The sequence below is a fragment of the Octopus bimaculoides genome, chromosome 18 (assembly GCF_046866305.1).
Source record: "Octopus bimaculoides isolate indiv1 chromosome 18, ASM4686630v1, whole genome shotgun sequence".
NCBI classification, from domain to species: domain Eukaryota; kingdom Metazoa; phylum Mollusca; class Cephalopoda; order Octopoda; family Octopodidae; genus Octopus; species Octopus bimaculoides.
The window spans coordinates 19,294,474-19,308,102 of record NC_142945.1 but is presented as its reverse complement, the minus strand read 5'-3'; the positions used below and the strand labels follow the sequence as shown (position 1 = coordinate 19,308,102).

At 37.8% G+C, this 13,629-nt stretch overlaps 1 protein-coding gene across 3 annotated transcripts in view; it reads left to right on the top strand.

The window, feature by feature from the left end:
- Nucleotides 1-13,629, top strand: part of LOC106882202 (dipeptidyl peptidase 9) — a 98,405-nt gene that overhangs the window by 17,517 nt on the left and 67,259 nt on the right. The window contains exon 1 of one of the 3 annotated variants that reach the window (XM_052974481.2): nt 2,183-2,249. The exons of 1 other annotated variant lie outside the window; for it this stretch is intronic. The gene's annotated coding sequence lies outside the window, so the exon portion shown is untranslated. Of the gene's footprint in view, nt 1-2,182; nt 2,250-4,645; nt 4,667-13,629 lie in introns of those variants that run through there. One more of the 3 variants, XM_089365894.1, reaches the window with a different exon arrangement.

The following is a 13,629-nucleotide window of genomic DNA, read 5'->3' as shown; positions in this document are numbered from 1 at the left end:
ACCATTTCTTTATTATTTATTTTCATGTACCTGAGGGTATGTCCTGATACCTCTGCATCATCTTCTCTCCTTTTCCAACTGGAGTAGTCACGTATCTCCTCTGCTACAAAACACCTGTTTCTATCTTTCTATCATTCTTTAACCTCTCATCACCTAGCATGAAGCCACTTTGTTCAGTACTACAACACTTCATTTCCAATCATCTCTGACCACGAGGAAATATTTACCTTGCTTGGAAACAAGTGAGGGTTCGTAACAAGAATGGTGTCTGGCTATAGGAAATTTTCCTTAATAAACTCTGTCCAACCCGTGCAAGCATGGGTTGGACAGTTTGACTGGAGCTAGAAAGGTTGGGGGTGGGGAGGGACAGAGGGCAGACCATCTTTGTTGCCTGTTTTTTCTACAGCTGGATACCCTTCCTAATGCCAACCTCTTTACAAAGTGTACTGGGTGCTTTTTATGTGGCACCAGTATGAGTGCTTTATATATATATATATATATATATATATATATATATATATATATATATATATATAGTAATTGCACCCTTGCAGTAGTTTAAACCATTTAGAAATCCCAGGTTATGTTGATAACATTTTGTGAAATTGCACATTTTAAATGTGTAGGTGGTGGTGACCCATAATTAGTGTGTATGTGAGTTACAAGAAGTAGATGTCCGATCTAACTTCAATTAAGTCCGTTGGACCTCTGGTAATACTTTCAAACATTGATATGAATATTAGTTCCATTATTTTCTCACTGGCCTGCCTTTCTATATTAATGCTAAAAATCAGCATTCTCATATAGATACAAGAGGCTTCATAAATTCTCATAAAACATCCAAATTTGATTTAAACCTTTTTGGTTCTCATTCAATTATCTAATGAATTAATCTCAGCACAACGAGAAACTTCCTGAGTAAAATTTCCTCTTTTAAGGTCAATGTCATCAACTAACTTCGCATTTCTTCTATAAACAAAACTTGGTCCTGTGCCAATTGAAGAGAAAAAAAAAAAGTTATAATGATGAAAGAATCATCACTGCGAAAGGGTAAAATATTGAAAAATTAATAATAGTTAGAATTAGTCATACAATATAAATAATGATGGGAATTCCGAAATCTGGAGAAGTTTTCCAGAAAAATCATTTAAATTTACGTCTATATTACTCTTATATCCACTCGTTGTAGCAGTTCAAATTTGTTCGAGGAAGTCTCATTTCTCAGTCTATTCAAATTCGACGAGGTCACTTTGAATTATCTCACTTAAGGTTTTCTTGACCTACCTTCCCTATCACCGTATACATTAGTTATCAAGTTCTATGAAAATTAAAATAATGTACTGCGTAGGAACCGAACCGGCTCATAGTAACAGGGTATCTCGCAGGAAGATTACCTCAAAATCCCACCAAACATTTAATGCAATCAAGAAATATAAGTTAACTTAATGTAGAATAATAATTTTTTTTTCTAATAGAATCCGTATTATATGACATGCATAAGTTGGCCCTGTTGTATAATTAAACAGTTGGAGAAACTGGCTTGTCGTTACAGAATACCAACCAATGTGACCCACTTGATTAGTTGGAAGTCTTCCGGAATTTTCTGCAGACCATTATTTAACGGAAAAGACAGACGTCTAACTAAAAATAAAGTAATTATTTACTCGTGTGTTGCGTGCATATATTTGATTTTGCTGAAATAATTTCAAAAATGTGTTTTCATGATTAAGATATTAAAAACACGCAAGAAACATTTTCCATGTCAACATATTGAACCGTCTGCTTTGATTGGGACAATTTTTTTTCACACACGTGACACGAAAAATTAACGAAACCGAGGTACGATGTAGTAAAGATGTCAATTGTCAACAAAATAGACCCACTCAATATTACCCATATATTCTGAAAATCAACGACAAAATTCTTAAAATTAAACTTTTGCACACATGGTCTGTTGTGTAGGAAGGTATATACTTGTTATGTATTTCAATATTCCAAATTTCATTATTCACTATGGTTATTCCGGGTTCGTGTTGGCCGGCGAGTCACACGTAACCGGGTTGATGAGGTCCTAGTCTGACGGAAGTCAGCGTAGGAATAAAACTAGATGGAAGCGAGGCGGTAGTAGCAGCAGCAGGAAGAAGCCGGCATTCGTTGCCAGTTTTTACTGAAACTCTCCTTCACATTGGAGAAGTCGCCTGCTATTATTGTCGCTCAGCACTACGTCTGACAGTAGGAAATCTAAGAAGGTTTGTTTTTCTGCATATCTCTGCCCTTTCTCCAAATCTCTTAGAATTATCCAAAGGACCTTGAAGACTTTGTTGTGTGTGTGTGTGTGTGTATATATATATATATATATATATATATAAATGGTAACTATAATCGACTGACGGGACATTACAGTAGAATTTGTTTGAGTGTGTTATTTCATAATTAAATCGGAATTTATCAGTTTAAGATTAAATATTCAACTTGTTAGGGACTTGTATCGCTGCATTTATTTTATTTACAAAAGTAATTAAAGATGCACCTTGATAACTATTCCTTCGTCTTGGCAACTCCTTTCTCAACCGACCCCCCCCCCCCCGCTAACTCTTTTCAGTCGCTCATTGCTGGCCATTGTTGTCATTCCTAGTTTCACCTGTTGACTTCAGTCCAGCACTCCTTCACAGAAATAAGCACGTCATTGGTTATTTTGTAACCTTCAGTTATGCTTTACAACAAATCGGTTCTCTTCGCACATATAACAATATCCTAGAAAGACTTATATTGTTAGAGATGACCTCTCAGAAGGGAGAATAGCTAGAATGCAAATGCTAAGGAAATGGACAAATGCCTGACTGCCTGTCCTCCCGTCTTTGAAGAATTCATTGTCCTCCGTCAGAATGTTTTATTTTACTTTGATTCCATTGTTTCATTCTACTTTTTTTCTTCTTTCATCTCTTCCCACTTCTTATCTAACGCAATCTATATTTTGAATACAAACTATTGATTTGCTTTAGTTTTTGTGATAATTAAGCGGTGCTTCAAGCCAAACTGTTCATGTAGATAGTTCTGTGGACATTTTATGAATGATGTTTTATCCGTCTGCTATATGGTTGTTTTCAAGTAACAAACAGTATAACATATAAGTTATTGGAAATGTTAAAGTTTTGTGTGTGTGCTAGTTATTGATTTATAAAATATACAAATTGGCTTTTTCCCCAATCTGAATTCATTGAGCCAAATCTAATTAAAGTTGTTACGAGTGATAATATTTTATATAGGTGTCGCATGTGGGGGAACTGTTCATTCAGAGTTAAAAGAAAGAGTTCCCATTGTAAAAGATCCCATTCATTTCACGATGACCAACTCCTGCTACTTTTGGAACTTTATATTATAAAGATAGTGCATGTTTTCGCTTTGGAAATCCGAGCAGCTGTTTACTCTTTGCAAGACTCAGTGGAATACTGCTTTTATCGTATGGCATCTATTTCTGTCATTGGTATGCAGGAATATATGTAAAATATTTGATCGATAACATCTTTGATTCTTAATCCATCTAAATGCTTTGTTTTCTGAATCCCGCGTCACTACATTACTTTGTAACAAGACTCGTCAGAATTATCGAATTGTACCTTCACTTTTCTTCTTCTCAATATTTGTACTGCTTCTTTTTCCGCATTTCATACCAGTCATCATATACAGAGTCCTTTCTTCCCATGACTGCTGCTATGTAGAACTCCTTACTCTCCTTCCATAAATATAATCAGTCCTATAATAAACCAGCACTCAATTGTTTATGATTCGAATTAACGATATCAATTTCTTACTTCTTTCTGATATGACGGGTCCCCTGTAGGCTACGAAATAAACCAATGTTCTTTCATGTTACAAAAATATAAATATCTGGCACTGAAATAGGTTTACAGATAACTTTTTTTCTCTAAACAAAATTTTACTTTTTTGACAAACCTTTTATTTATCACTATAAAGAACAAGCCGTTCCAGCCGCTACCATTGAATCCCCATCTCCGTCATAAGATAGCATTTATTTATTGTTTGTATGTGTTTATGTGCTTGACATTTATGATTTTATATTTACATTTGCGTATTTTATTAGTCTTTGTAAAAACGTGACAAATAAATTAAACGTAATTAAATCATGCAGCTCATTGTTCTAGATCATTGCCCGGGAAGTAGTATGCTTTTTTGCTTACACAGCAGCATGTTTACTTACATATAAAAACTAGGTGTAAGGTTTCACTCCAGCTGTACTAAGATACTTATCATCGTAAAGAATTTATCTTCAGTGTTATTCGTCTTAAGCTTCTGTGCGCAGTACAGTGAAGTTCTGTGTCAGTTTTCAAAAATTAGTTGTGGTTTATGTTACTTGTGTTCGTAATTGTTTCGTCTCTAATTTCTTTTTATAAATATGTATTATGAATGTTTATTGTAAACAAAGCTTTCTACACACACACACACGCACGCACGCACGCGCGCGCAAAATCAATACGAATAGAGCGTTGGAAATAAATACAGACTTTTAGATATGAAAATAGTTACACGACTAGTTGTTGGTACTGAAAAACGTATGGAGCAATGATGATGGCATAAGGTTGAAGGGGGTCTCACAGCATCTCGTTACTTGTTGCAGCCCTTCATCATCTTGTACACCCCAACAGAGGTAACTTTGATGTTCGTGTGTGTGTGTGTGTGTAAGTATGTTAGGAAGTTTGCTTCCCAACCATGTGGTTTTGGATTCAGTCCCATTGCGTGGCACCTCTGATGTCTTTTACTATAGCCCTGGGCCGACCAAAAAGCATGTGAGGTGGTTTCGGTTGTGTGTCTGTGTCTCCTTGTCTTGACTGCATGATAGTTGGAAGCGTCACTATCATACAAATAATGTCATTCATTTCCAATCTTTTTTGGAAACTCGTCTAGCAAGGGGAAAATGTTACTTTGCTCTGCCCTCTCTCTCTATATATATGGTTTGACATCTATTTTCCATACTAGTATGGGTTGAATAGTTTGACAGGATTGAATGAGTTGGAGGACTGTGTTATGCTCTAATGCCCATTTTGGCATGTTTTCTACAGCTAAATACCTTTCCTAATGCCAACTATTTTACAGTATACTGGGTGCTGTTTTTATGGTACCAGCACTAGTGAGGTCACCTTCCCGCTTACATGGCTAAAAGCCTAAAAGGGCTGCTATAACTGAAGGAGAATAGAAGAGAGGGTAAATAATAATGTGAGGAACAGATTTATAGTTAGAAGACTGTGGTAGTGGAGATATTATTGGGGAGGAAGTATGGAAGGGACAGGGAGAAAAGGTGAGGATTAATGTCAGGAGTTAGAAAGTCAGGGACTGAGTGGTAAGAGTAATGAGGTAGGTTATGTAGTGGGGTCCAGGGATATTCCACATAAGAGTATGGATGGAAAGTGAGGGAAAAGGAACGTGAGATGTGGTCATGGGGGAGGGAGGGGTGAAAGGGTGTTAAAAATATGAAGCTGTGAGGAGAGGAGAGTAAAGAGAAAACAAGAGCAGTGAGTGAAAGAGAGTACCATAGATAGTGGGAAAAGAGGGTAGAGAGAACCCTAGATGTTAGGGGAAGAGCAGAGTATGAATGCAGAGAAAGCATTCCCGACAAGAAAGCTTTGGAGAGAAGTTGATGAGATAAAGGGTAAGGGGGTGGTAGATAAATGCAGTGAGAGAAAGAAAGGCTGGAGAATAACCTAAGGGGGGAGGGAATAGAGTGAATAAAATGAAATAAGGAGATTTTGGAAGGAGCAGAGGAAGAAAGCAGTGAAAGAATCTCTGGCAGGAGTGGGGTGCTAAGGAGAGGAGCCAGTGAAAGCATCCCAGGCAGGGAAGCTGAGGAGAGAGGTCAGCTCTTGTCATCTGTGAGCATTACATGCTCAAACCAATGCAGTACAAACTACATTTGATACTTCTTATGCACAGTTTTTCTCTCAAGTCATTTGCACTGCATTATTTGTACATAATGATATTTACACATCCAGCAAATGACGACAGTCTTGTTTCTTTCTAGCTTTTGCAAATCTCTTACAATCAGGGCTGAGGTCTCATTACTTTGTTGCACTGTGCTTAGTATGCAAGCATCATACAATCTGCCCTTCTCTCTGAGGGAGAGGCCTTTTGTGGCCAGTACAGATAGTAGTTCCCTGAATTTTTCCCACCCTCTTCTTACCTTGGTTATGCTGCTTTCAGAGCATACACCTCTACTGCTGATTAGGTTAGCGAGATAAGAAAAACTATTGACTACTTGGAGACTTCTGAGCATTTTAGAGGATCTATTTCCTGGATACACTCTATACTAAATGCTCCTGTACACCTGACACATTCTGATTCTGCTAATGTGCATACACAGCCTGTTTTGAACTCTCCTGTGATGGCTTCAATCTGCCAGGGTGAATAGAAGGGGGCTGAATCTGAATGGACCTTTACCTTCATGCTAAATTTGTTACTCAACCCATTGTTGACTCTAAGTTTAGTTGCTGTACCATCTGTTCATAGCTTGCATTGCTTGATTAAGCCATTCGTCCACCCTATGTTTCTTTAGTGACCACCATATTACAGAACATGGCACCCTATCAAGGGCCTTCTCCAAATCAGTGATTGCTAGTGCTTTACTCTTACCTAATTATTTCTCCTGTGGTTGTCTCACTCGGAAGATTGCATCTATGGTACTCTTTCAAGCATGAGTCTGAATTGTATTTCATCTAGGCTAATTCTGTTCCTGTGCTACGATTCATTCTGTGACCTTCGTAGCCTGATGCATCAATTTGATGTCTCTAATTCCATCTCCTTTGTCTTTGTACCAGTACTACTATGCCAGATATCTGACACCTGTTACTACCTGATTAACTATTCTAGTGACTAGCTTGTATCCTATTTTGTCAGACATTTTTACCATGTTGGAAACTCTCCCTCATGGACCAGCAGCTTCCTCTACCTTCATATCCTTGATCACTGTCTAATCACTCTGTTAACTTGAATTGCTGAGCTTTGTTGGATTGGCATGTGACAGCTTCTTATTCCATGCGTTCTCCTCAGTCATCCACCTCTCATAACAGCACTTTCATACCTCTTTCTTGTTATCAGCAGCAAAGACAAGTGTATCACCATCATTTAAGATATCTTTCAATTTGCTGGCATCTCTGTTTTTTCTAGCACAATGTTTTGTATAATATATATATTATGCAAAATATGACAGGCACACTTGCTCTTGTTAAGAAAGAGGCATGGAATTGGAATTGTTGTTATGCGTGGTTGTTAAATGAAGAGAATACAATACATAGAGTAAAGAGAAGCTACCTTCTTATATGTATGCATTTAGCATGAGGAAGGGCATCCTGTCATAGAAACCATGCCAAATCAGGCAATAGAGCTTGGCACAGTCTTCCTGCTTGTCAGCTCTTGTTAAACCATCCAACCTATGCCATCATGGAGAATAGACATTAAATGATGATGATGATCATTATCATTGTTGTTTAATGTCTGCTTTCTATGCTGGCATGGGTTTGACGGTTTGACTGAGGATTGGCAAGCCAGAAGGCTGTATCAGGCTCCAATCTGATCTACAGCTGGATGCCCTTCCTAACACCAACCACTCCGAGAGTGTAGTAGGTGTTTTTTACGTGCCACTGGCACAAGGACCAGTCAGGCGGTACTAGCATTGACCATGCTTGAATGGTGCATTTTACATGTCACTGGCATGGGAGCCAGTCAAGTGGCACTGTCAACAACCACGCTCGAATGGTGCTTTTTACATTCCACCGGCATGTGAGCCAGTCAGGCGGCACTGTCAACAATCATGCTCGAATGGTGCTTTTTACATCCCACCAGTATGGGAGCCAGTCAGGCGGCACTGGCAATGGCCATGCTCGAATGGTGCTTTTTACGTACCGTACCACCGCAGGACCAGTCAGGCAGCACTGGCATCGACCATGCTCAAATGATAATATACATATATAATAGAATATGTATTATATAAAAAAAAATAGTCTGTGTATATATATCATCAATAGATCAAATATCCCAGAAAGAAGCACACTCTAAATGTTAGAGCAGTAATATATTTACTGGAAGTTAATTATATGTCTGGTCATAGTGACCAATAGTTTTGCATTCATAATGTGCAAACAAGAAAATTTTTTTGCAGTACATTGTGTTGCATTAAGTAATGAGTTAAAAAAGCATAATAAATGCACAATCAAATGGGAAACAGACATAGGTGGATGCCAACTCCTCAAATATTGTGCTTGTGTGTATGTATATATATATACAGGGTGCGATGGGTAAATTGTCGCCATTTTATATTTTTAATTTTGTGCATGTGCATTGTTTGTTTTTGATTTTGTCGGCTATACAGTATAGTAGGGTCAGTATGTGGGGCACAGTTGAGTGAGAGACCAATAAAACTCCTTGTAACACCAAAATGAACTGAAGGCTAGGATTATGGCAGCATTCACCAGCTTAAACAAGGAGACCGTCCAGAAGAGCTGCAGGAGATTCTGAAGTCATCTGGAGGCCGTGGTTGAAGCCAATGGCTATTTTATTGAATAAATTTACTCTTTAGTATTTCAAGATATTTATATGTAATTTTGGTAAATATATCTATTAAAATGAGATGTCAATGTTATTTTCATTTTTGCGTGATTTAGATGACAATATATTCACTGCACCTGCACACACACACACACACATATATATATATATGTATATATATATATATGTATATATATATATATATATATACTTTATTTAAAAGCAGCAGAAATATAACAAAAGACTGTTACTCTGAGTTTCACGTTCCCGTTCATCGGACCTATATATATAGGTTCATCTGTACCTATATATATATAGGTACAGATGTGATTAGAAATTTGTTTCTCAACTACTTGGTTCTGGGCTCACTCTCACTGTGTGGTTCTTTTGGCAAGTGTCTTCCAGTATAGCCCTGGGCTGACCAAAGCACTATGAGTGGATTTGGTAGTCAGAAACTGAAAGAAGTCTATCATATATATGTCTATGTGTGTGTCTTTTTGTTTGTCCCTCTCCATCACAAACTAATGTTGATTTATGCCCTCATCACTTAGTGGTTTGGCAAAAAGAGACTGATCAAATAAGTACCAAGCTTAAGAAAAAAGTGTGGGAGTCAGGCATCAGCTTGTTTGGCAAAACCTTCATGGTGATACTCCAGCATGGCCACAATCCAATGACTAAAATAAATAAATACAAGAGTAGATTTATTATAAACACTCATGGCACCTTGGGCATCATATGGTCCTAGACAAGCAGAAGCCTTGCGAGTGAATATAGTAGATGGAAACTTAAAGAAGCCTGTCTTATGTGTGTGTACTTGTTTGTATCTGTCTCCTTGTAGTGGATGATGTGAGGGGTTGAAGCACTCAATATGATGGCGATGTAGCCAGTCTTACAAAATTTTAGAATATTCAGCTACCTTCCTCTTGTTTTTCCAACTGTACTTCAGGTGACAATTAGGCATAGAGAAATATGGGCTCATCTAGTGAGGAAAAGTGAGTAGGATGTACCTTAATTTGTAAGAGTCAAATAGGCAGTAGTATTGTCATCACAGAAATAATGGTAGATAAATAGTGTTTGTTTTAAAGGGAGTTTATTTCTTCCTATAACCCTTTAGCATTCAGATTACTCTGTCCGACTTAATGGTTATTTATTCACATTGTTTTGAATTAATCATGCATTATCTTGTGGCTTTGAAATTTCAATGACGTGATTGTTTAGTCTTAGGATGACATTGTAGGGTACATGAGAGAGGCTTGCCATGGCCAGTTTGAACAGAAAACAGGCAGAATATTTTGGCCAGATATGGTTGGTTTAAATGCTAAAGGGTTAATAAATGAAAATTTATCTTCACTAGAGACAGAGAGTTCAAACTGCACCTAACGAAGCTCTGGAAGTCCAGAAACTCTTAGGCTCCTGCTACAAAGAATCTCTTCCCTTCCTAAAACCCATGATTTCTATAAAACTTGACCAACAAATCTCCCTTCCCCAAAGTGCATTGATGTATGATCTCATTTAGGCATGCACACGAGAGGATGTTATGGCAGAAATAAACATCCCATTAAATTTAACCATGTTAACAATATGCTACCCAAAAGCAACTTATTCTTTCCTATAATCTTTCCCTTTTTTTCCACCTGCCTCCTTTTGTAAAGATGCAATCACCATCAACATCCACTATTTCACGTTTGCATGGGTTAGATGAAATTCCTTGAGGCAGATTTTCTATGGCTAGATGCCTGTCCTGATACCAACCCCTACTTGTTTTGAAGTATAGTAATACTTCCTTGCAGCTGGATATATCTTCATAGCAGGTTGGAAAGGGATACCACTTGTATACTCTTACTCTTTTACTTGTTTCGGTTATTTGACTGTGGCCATGCTGGAGCACTGCCTTTAGTCTAGCAAATCGACCCCAGGACTTATTCTTTGGAAGCCTAGTACTTATTCTATCAATCTCTTTTTGCTGAACCGCTAAGTTACAGGGACGTAAACACACCAGCATTGATTGTCAAGCGATGTTGGGGGGATCAACACATACACACACACACACACACATACATATATATATATGACGGGCTTCTTTCAGTTTCCGTCTACCAAATCCATTCGCAAGGCTTTGGTTGGCCCGAGGCTATAGTAGAAGACACTTGCCCAAGATGCCATGCAGTGGGACTGAACCTGGAACCATGTGGTTGGTAAGCAAGCTACTTACCACACAGCCACTCCTGATGAAGTTCATTTACAAACTATCACATGATATCAAGACAAGTACGCGCGTGCGCACACACACACATACAAACAGTGTAATAAAAGATGGACAAGGAGTTGCAAAAGATATCAGATCATTTGTAACATAGTTGTGGAAATGAGTATAAAAATATATAGATTTAGTTGAAAAACTGGAGAATCAGAAAAGCAGAAGTTCATAGTTATTCCTTAGAAGAACTCAGTAGCCTGGGGTTGCCATTCTCCTACACACTCAGTGACTTCCAGCAGCTTGATAGCTAGACAGTCAGGCAGTATGCACAGCAGGGAGCTGAATTTTCTCTCCCTTTTAATTTTACTCTTTCTATTTATTTCCACTTTGCTATTTTGATGTTTCATTCTACTGTACATTCACCCATAGGACTGACTCATTGTTTTGGCTGACTGACCATTATATTGCCATTATAGCTGTACCCCATTTCTCAGCTCTCATTTTTCATTCACTTTTCTTGTTCTGTCTTTCCCATGACTTCCATCTAATTTTCCAGCACTATCCCATCCTTCATCTTTTTCTTCAAGTCCTCTGTCTAGTACCTTCTCTATTTATTTCTCTCTCTGCAGTGAGGCTACCTATCTGTTTGTATGACTCTCTCTCTCTCTTTTACTCTTTTACTTGTTTCAGTCATTTGACTGCGGCCATGCTGGAGCACCGCCTTTAGTCGAGAAAATCGACCCCAGGACTTATTCTTATGTAAGCCTAGTACTTATTCTATTGGTCTCTTTTTGCCGAACCGCTAAGTTACTGGGACGTAAACACACCAGCATCAGTTGTCAAGTGATGGTGGGGGGACATATATATATACATACATACATATATATGATGGGTTTCTTTCAATTTCCGTCTACCAAATCCATTCACAAGGCTTTGGGCGGCCCAAGGCTATAGTAGAAGGCACTAGCCCAAGGTGCCATGCAGTGGGACTGAACCTGGAACCATGTGGTTGGTAAGCAAGCTACTTACCACACAGCCACTCCTGCACCTTATATCTCTTACTTATTTCAGTCATTTGACTGTAGCCATGCAGAGATACCATCTTGAAGGGTTTTAGTTGAATAAATTGACCCCAGGACTTATCTTTTAGGTCTGATACTTATCCTATTGGTCTCTTTTTGCTGAACTGCTAAGTTATGAGGATGTAAACACACTAACACTGCTTGTCAAGCGATGGTGGGAGACAGACAAATGTGCGTGCACACAAACACACACCAGGCTTCTTTCAGTTTCTGTCTACCAGATCCACTGACAGGGCTTTGGTTGGCCTGAGGCTATAGTAGAAGACACTTACTCAGGTTGTCAGGCAGTGGGACTGAACTCGGAACCATTTGGTTGGGAAACAAACTTCTTACCACACAGCCATACCTGAGCCTATTTGTATATATTTAGGTTTCCTTAAACTTCATTCCCTTCTGATGATATGATGAAGTGGTTCATGTAGTTTAAACTTGTGCTGATTCATATACATTTGCCAGTACTAATCTATTTTGAGTATATGAATACAATGCATTTTATTGCTTTGACTGAACACCAAACCCCAGTAATAGCTGTAAAGGATTACCTGCATGCTCCATCTGGTTCACCAGTCCTCAGTCAAATCGTCCAACCCATGCTAGCATGGAAAGCGGACGTTAAACGATGATGATGATATATAATCATCATCATCATACGTCTGAGTTCCATGCTAGCATGAGTGGGATGGTACCACAAAAGCCGGCCAGGCCAAAACCTGTACCAGACTACTGTAACTGTTTTGGTAGGGTTTTTACAACTGGATGCCCTTCCTAACACCAACTACTCAGCAAAGTGGACTTAGTGCTTTATATATATATATATATATATATCATTAGACATAGACACCATAGTGTTGGGATTAAATTATTGGAATCAGTGTTTACTGTATTTATTTGGGGATCTCATTGTTTTGAGGTGATAATGTATTTATTATCGTTGTATTGATAAAATAAGTGCCTGTAATATTGAGGAAGATTTGACTGCAATTTCTTTGAAAAAAAAAGAAAAAACTCATCTGAGTCAAAAAGAAATCCTTGTTACTTAGTAGATTGGAATTGTGTTTCACTGATAATATCTTTTTGATCTGGTTTGTGTTTTAGTTACGTTTATGTTGCCATTGTTTTTAGTAATCTACTTTCATATCACCTTATATGCTAAGATAACACTGTGCAAATTTTGTCCCATTCTTCCATTTCCAAGCAGTAATTTGTAAATGATAAAACAAATTTCTTAAAAACTTTGTAGTTGACATCTCCAAGTAATTTTCTTTTTGTTATTTGATCTGCTCTAAAAAATGATAAAAGATTGGTTTATAACCGATACATCATCCTAGGCATTTCTTAAGGTGCAGAAATATGAAACCTGATAAAAGAACTTACAAGCATGTTAATATTCTCAATGTGCTCATAAATGCATTAAGCTTGGAATAATGTGGCTGTAGCATAAATGGATCAGATAGCAAACAGAACTTTCAATGTCCTTTGTTCATTTCATTTCAAATCTGCTTTTCCATGTTGGTATGTTGCCAACCTTTGCTTGTTTTCAACTATGGGATTTTTATATATTCCAATTGCCTTTGAAAGTGCAGAACTACTGGGTGTACTGTTTATAGGGATTGTAAACATGATATCACCATTTTGCTCATGGGAAAATGTTTCACTCGATAGCAATCTTTCATTTGTAATACTGTTCTCTTCACCCATATTTTACATTGATCACTTTCCTAAGCCACCAGATTATCTCATTTTCTCTACCACATACATGTCTCATTCTCTCCATGCGCTATGCCTACCTCTTCCCTC